We start from the raw sequence: 6,135 nt of genomic DNA, 5'->3' as shown, positions 1-6,135 counted from the left end.
CTAAACAGACCCCTTCAGAGCTCCCAGGGACTAAACCACCAACAAAGGAATAAACATGGGCAGGTTCATGGCTCCTGCTATATGTGTAGCAGAGGGCTGCCTTATCTGGTATCATTTGGAGGGGAAGCGTTTGATCCTGTGGAGGCTTGTTACCCCAGCAAAGGAAGATGTTAGAGGGGTCAGGCAGGAGTGGGTGGGAGGGTGGGATAGCACCCTCTTAGAAGCAAAGGGGAGAGGGATGGGATGGAGAGTTTGTGGAGGGGAGACATTTGAAATGCAAATAAATAAAATAATCAGCAAAAATAATAATAAAAGGTAAATATAAAATAAATGAAATTAAGTAAATGATATGTAATTTCTTTGGCATACAGACATAATTTATAAATTTATCTTGATAAGAATAAAAATAGCAACTTAAAAAAATAAGAATCAGACAACACTTCAGAGACTATGAGTTCAAAGCCAACCTGGGCTATAGCATGAGACCTCATCTTAATTATTTAAAAAAAAATGAAAGAAGGAAAACAAGAGGAAAAAAAAAAGAATGTATTCATAATTTATTTTGGAGTTTAGTGAAATTTTAGGGTTTTGCATTTATTTTTCTAAATAGCTATTTCTAAAACCTTTTATCTAATAACATCAGAACACATTTGAGAGGCATCATTTGTCATGGAATGTATTAGTTATTCTTCTGTTGCTGTGATAAAACAAACACCCTGACCAAAAGACAACTTTAAAAATAGAGTTCCTTTTGGCTTGAGGTTCCAGAGGGATGGATCTATCCTGGCAGGGAGGCATGGTGGCAAACACAGGCTTGGCAGAGGAGCAGGAAGCTGAGAGATCCTTAGCCTCAACATCTTTAATTTCAAGTTGAAGCAGAAGGCAAACAGAGGGGAGGGAAGGACTTTACACCCTCCAAGCCCACCCCGTGACATACACCCTCCAGTAGGGGTTGAACTTCCGGATAATCTTTCTAAACAATACTGCTCGTGGGCAGAAAGAATTCCAGTGTCCTAGCCAATGGGAGACATTTTCATTCAAACTACCCAATTAAGTGAATGATATTTAATTTTCTCCCTCCTAAAAGATGTAATTTTCTATATCCACTAAGTTAAGAATCATCCTTTATTTATCATTTTTGACATTTTTTAAAATTATTCCTTTCCACTTGTTCTTAATACTTGAACAAATTTCATTAGTCCCAAAGGCATTTTGACTGGGAAATTAACAAGAAGTTTTATTTTTAAGACATGGGGCCAGGCCATGGTGGTACATGCCTTTAATCCCAGCACTTAGGAGGCAGAGACAGGCAGATTTCTGAGTTCAAGGCCAGCTTGGTCTACAAAGTGAGTCCCAGGACAGCCAGAGCTATACAGAGAAACCCTGTCTCAAAAAACCACAAAAAAAAAAAAAAAAAAAAAAAAAAAAAAAAGACATGGGAGTTTAAGGAAAAACTGTTTGTTTGTTTGTTTATATGTTTATATCTGGTGATCTCTTGTATTCCAAGTAAAATTGTCTACAATTTTTCCTATCCATCTTTCAAGTCTCTTCCTAAAAATATATATGTATTTACCTCCATCTTAAATGGCAGGACTGATTCTGAAAGACACACTGCTGACTCCCAAACAGGGTTAGATTTTTGTTTTGCACCCAACCTACAGAAGCTGAGAGTCAACCAGGGGTGACCCTGTGCGTCGTAGCTGTCAAATTTCAGGATCTAGCTGTATGGAGTGCAGGAGCTACCAGCTTCTGATATCCACTGGAGCATTTACACCAGGCCTCACTTCCCTCAGGGTGCTTAATAAGATAACTAGAGCTGGGCTTGCTTGGTGGCTTTTATCTGCAAACCTAGCATTAGGAAGGCAGAGGCAGGAAGTCTACTGTATGTTAGAGATAACCTGGGCTATGGAATGAGAAAATGTCTCAAGCAACAACAACAACAACAGCAGCAGCAGCAACAACAACAAAGATGGTGGTGGGGGGAGTGAGGTTTGGGGAGATGTCACTAAGACTTTACTTTTGAATATCAAACCAAGGTCTACAATTGAATGCAGGTTTTACTTTTCCTGTGTAGAAAGAAACTCAATATATCGACTCTGCTCCCCGGTCTCACCTCCCCGCTGCCTTGCTTCCTTCACGAGGTCCTAGTAACTGAGAAGCTTGCCAAGTCTTTGGATCTCGGGTATGTACCATCAAATCTAGCCTCAGAGTTTTTTTCTTGAACCAGAAAAAAAAAAAAAAAAAAAAAAAAAAAAAAAAAAAAAAAAAAAAAAAAGAAAGAAAAAAGAAAAGAAAAGAAAAGAAAAAAAGCCAAGTGACCCTCTGTCAACAAAAGCAAACAAACAAAACCTTTTTGAAGCCAGTCTACCTAAGAAGATTCTTGCTTATTTTATCTGATAGCTGTTTGAAGCTGCTGAGGACCTTGCTGTTTTAATAGCTGATACTGACTGGTTTATGTGTTCACTAAAAAAAGGCAGAAGCAAAACCTCCAGACTCCTCACACTCTCAAAGTTTACTTTGCTAAAAGTTATATTTCCAGGTGTGGCGGTTCCCCTGGCTTGGAACTAGTCAACCATCTGATCCAACCAAAGCCATGCATATAGATTTTCTTTTTTGTCTTGTTTTCCTTTTTTTAATTGGATATTTTCTTTATTTACATTTCAAATGTTTTCCCCTTTCCAGGTCTCCCCTTCAGAAACTCCTTACCCCAATGCTCCCCCCTCCCACCTCTATGAGGGTGATACCCCACCCATCCCCCCACTCCTGGCATTCCCCTACACTGGGGAATGGAGCACCCACAGGCCCAAGGGCCTCTCCTCTCACTGATGTCCAACAAGGCTACCCTCTGTCACATATGCTGCTGGAGCCATGGGTACCTCCATGTGTACTCTTTGGTTGGTGGTTCAGTCCCTGGGAGCTCCAGGGGAGGGGTTGGTCTGGCCAGCTGACACTGTTGCTCCCTCCATAGGGCTGCAAACCCCCTCAGCTCCTTCAGTCCCTTCTACAACTCCTCCATCTGGGACCCTGTGCTCAGTCCAATGGTTGGCTGTGAGCATCTGCCTCTGTATTTGTCAGGGTCTTGTAGAGTCTCTCAGGAGTCAGCCATATCAGGCTCCTGTCACCATGCACATCCTGGCATCCACAATAGTGTCGGGGTTTGGTAACTGAATATGGGTGACTGAATATGCCCAGGTGGGGCAGTCTCTGGATGCCCTTTCCTTCAGACTCTGCTCCACACTTTGTCTCCATATTTCCTCCTGAGAGTACTTTGTTCTCCCGTCTAAGAAGCACAGAAGCATCCACATTTTGGTCTTCCTTCTTCTTGGGTTTCATATGGTCTGTGAATTGAATCATGGGTGTCCAGGACTTTTGGGCTAATATCCACTTATCACTGAGTGCATACAGTGTGTGTTCTTTTGTGACTAAGTTACGTCACTCAGGATGATATTTTCAAGTTCTATTCATTTGCTTGCACATTTCATGAAATCATTGTTTTTAATAGGTGAATAGCACCCAATTGTGTGGATGTACCACATTTTCTGTATCCATTCCTCTGTTGAGGGACATATGGGTTGTTTCCAGCTTTTGGCTATTATAAATATGGCTGCTATGAACATAGTAGAGCATGTGTCCTTATTTCATGTTGGAGCATCTTCTGGATATATGCCCAGGAGTGGTACAGCTGGGTCCTCAGGTAGTACTATGTCCAGTTTTCTGAGGAACCACCAGACTGATTTCCAGAGTGGTTGTACCAGCTTGCAATGGAGGAGTGTTCCTCTTTTTCCACATCTCCAGTGTCTGCTATCACTGAGTTTTTAATCTCAGCCATTCTGACTTGTATGAGGTGGAATCTCAGGGTTGTTTTGATTTGCATTTCCCTGATGACTAAGGATTTGAGCATTTCTTTTTTTATTAGATATTTTCTATATTTACATTTCAAATTTTATCCCCTTTACTCATTTCCCCTCAGAAAACCTCCCTATCCCATGCCCCCCCCTCACTAACCCACCCACTCCCACTTCCCTGTCTTGGCATTGCCCTACACTGGGTCATTGAGCCTTCATGAGACCAAGGGCCTCTCCTCTCATTGATGTCCCACAAGGTCATCCTCTGCTACATATGCAGCTGGAGCCATGGGTCCCTCCATGTGTACTCTTTGGTTGGTGGTTTAGTCCCTGGGAGCTCTGGGGGTACTGGTTGGTTCATATCGTTGTTCCTCCTATGGGGCTGCAAACCCCTTCAGCTCCTTGGGTCCCTTCTCTAGCTCTTTCATTGGGGACCTGTGCTTAGTCCAATGGATGGCTGTGAGCATACACTTCTATATTTGTCAGGCACTGGCAGAGCCTCTCAGGGGACAGCTATATCAGACTCCTGTCAGCAAGCACTTGTTGGCATCCACAATAGTGTCTGGGTTTGGTAACTGTATATGAAATGGATCCCCAGGTGTGGCAGTCACTGGATGGCCTCTTCTCTGCCATTTGAGTTTCCTCAGTTGAGAATTCTCTGTTTAGCTCTGTACCCCATTTTTTAAAATATGGTTATTTGGTTATCTGGAGTCTAATTATTTGAGTTCTTTGTATATATTGGATATCAGCCCTCTATTGGATGTATGATATGTTGGTTGCTGTTTTGTCTTATTGACAGTGTCCTTTGCCTTACAGAAGCTTTGCAATTTTTTGAGGTCCCATTTGTCGATTCTTGATCTTAGAGCATTGGTGTTCTGTTCAGGAACTTTTCCCCTGTACTCATGTATTCCCAGCTTTTCCCCACTTTTCCTTCTATTAGATGCAGTGTATCTGGTTTCATGTGGAAGTCTTGACTTGACTTGGACTTAAGCTTTGTACAGGGAGATAAGAATGGATCAATTTGTATTCTTCTACATGTTGACTAATAGTTGAACCAGCACCATTTGTTGAAAATGCTGTCTTTTTTTCACTGGATGGTTTTAGCTCCTTTGTCAAAGATCAAGTGACCATAGGTGTGTGGGTTCATTTCTGGGTTGTCAATTTTATTGTACTGATCTACCTGTCTGTCACTGTACAAATACTATGCAGTTTTTATCACTGTTGCTTTGTAGTACAGCTTGAGATCAGGGATGGTGATTGCCACAGAAGTTCTTTTATTGTTAAGAATAGTTTTCACCCTCCTCTGGGTTTTTTGTTATTCCAAATGAATTTGAGAATTGCTCTACTCAATTCTATGAAGAGTTGAGTTGGAATTTTTATGGGAATTGCATTGAATCTGTAGATTGCTTTCAACAAGATGGCCATTTTTACTATATTAATCCTACCAATCATGAGCATGGGAGATCTTTCCATCTTCTGAGGTCTTTTTCAATTTTTTTCTTTAGAGACTTGAAGCTCTTGTCAAACAGATCTTTCACTTGTTTGGTTAGAGTCACACCAAGATATTTTATATTGTTTGTGACTATTGGGAAGGGTGTCATTTCTTTAATTTCTTTCTCAGTCCATTTATCCTTTGAGTAGAGAAAGGCTACTGATTTGCTTGAGTTAATTTAATATCTGGCCACTTTGTTGAAGTTGTTTATTAGCTGTAGGAGTTCTCTGGTGCAATTTTTGTTGTCACTTAAGTATACTATCATATCATCTGCAAATAGTGATATTTTGACTTCTTCCTTCCCAATTTGTATCCTTTTGACCTCCTTTTCTTGTCTAATTGCTCTAGCTAGAACTTCAAGTAGTATATTGAATGGATAGGGAGAGTGTGAGTAGCCTTGTCTAGTCCCTGATTTTCATGGGACTGCTTCAAGTTTCTCTCCATTTATTTTGATGTTGGCTACTGGTTTGCTGTATATTGCTTTTACTATGTTTAGGTATGGGCCTTGAATTTCTGATCTTTCCAAGTCTTTTAACATGAAGGGATGTTGAATTTTGTCAAATGCTTTTTCAGCATCTAATGAAATGACAATGTGGCTCTTTTCTTTGAGTTTTTTTTTTTTTTAAAAAAAACTTTTATTGCATTATGATGAGAAAACTTACATGATTTCAACTTATCTAAATTTCTTAACATTTAAAAACATATTTCAATTAAATACAATTGAATCACATTTTGTACCACTGCTCCTCCCAGAGACCCCCTTCAATACCTACAATATCTTTTTTGTCATATTCCTTA

The sequence above is a fragment of the Mastomys coucha genome, unplaced genomic scaffold (genome assembly GCF_008632895.1).
Source record: "Mastomys coucha isolate ucsf_1 unplaced genomic scaffold, UCSF_Mcou_1 pScaffold22, whole genome shotgun sequence".
Classification (NCBI taxonomy): Eukaryota; Metazoa; Chordata; class Mammalia; order Rodentia; family Muridae; genus Mastomys; species Mastomys coucha.
Note: the sequence above shows the minus strand (reverse complement) of the source record.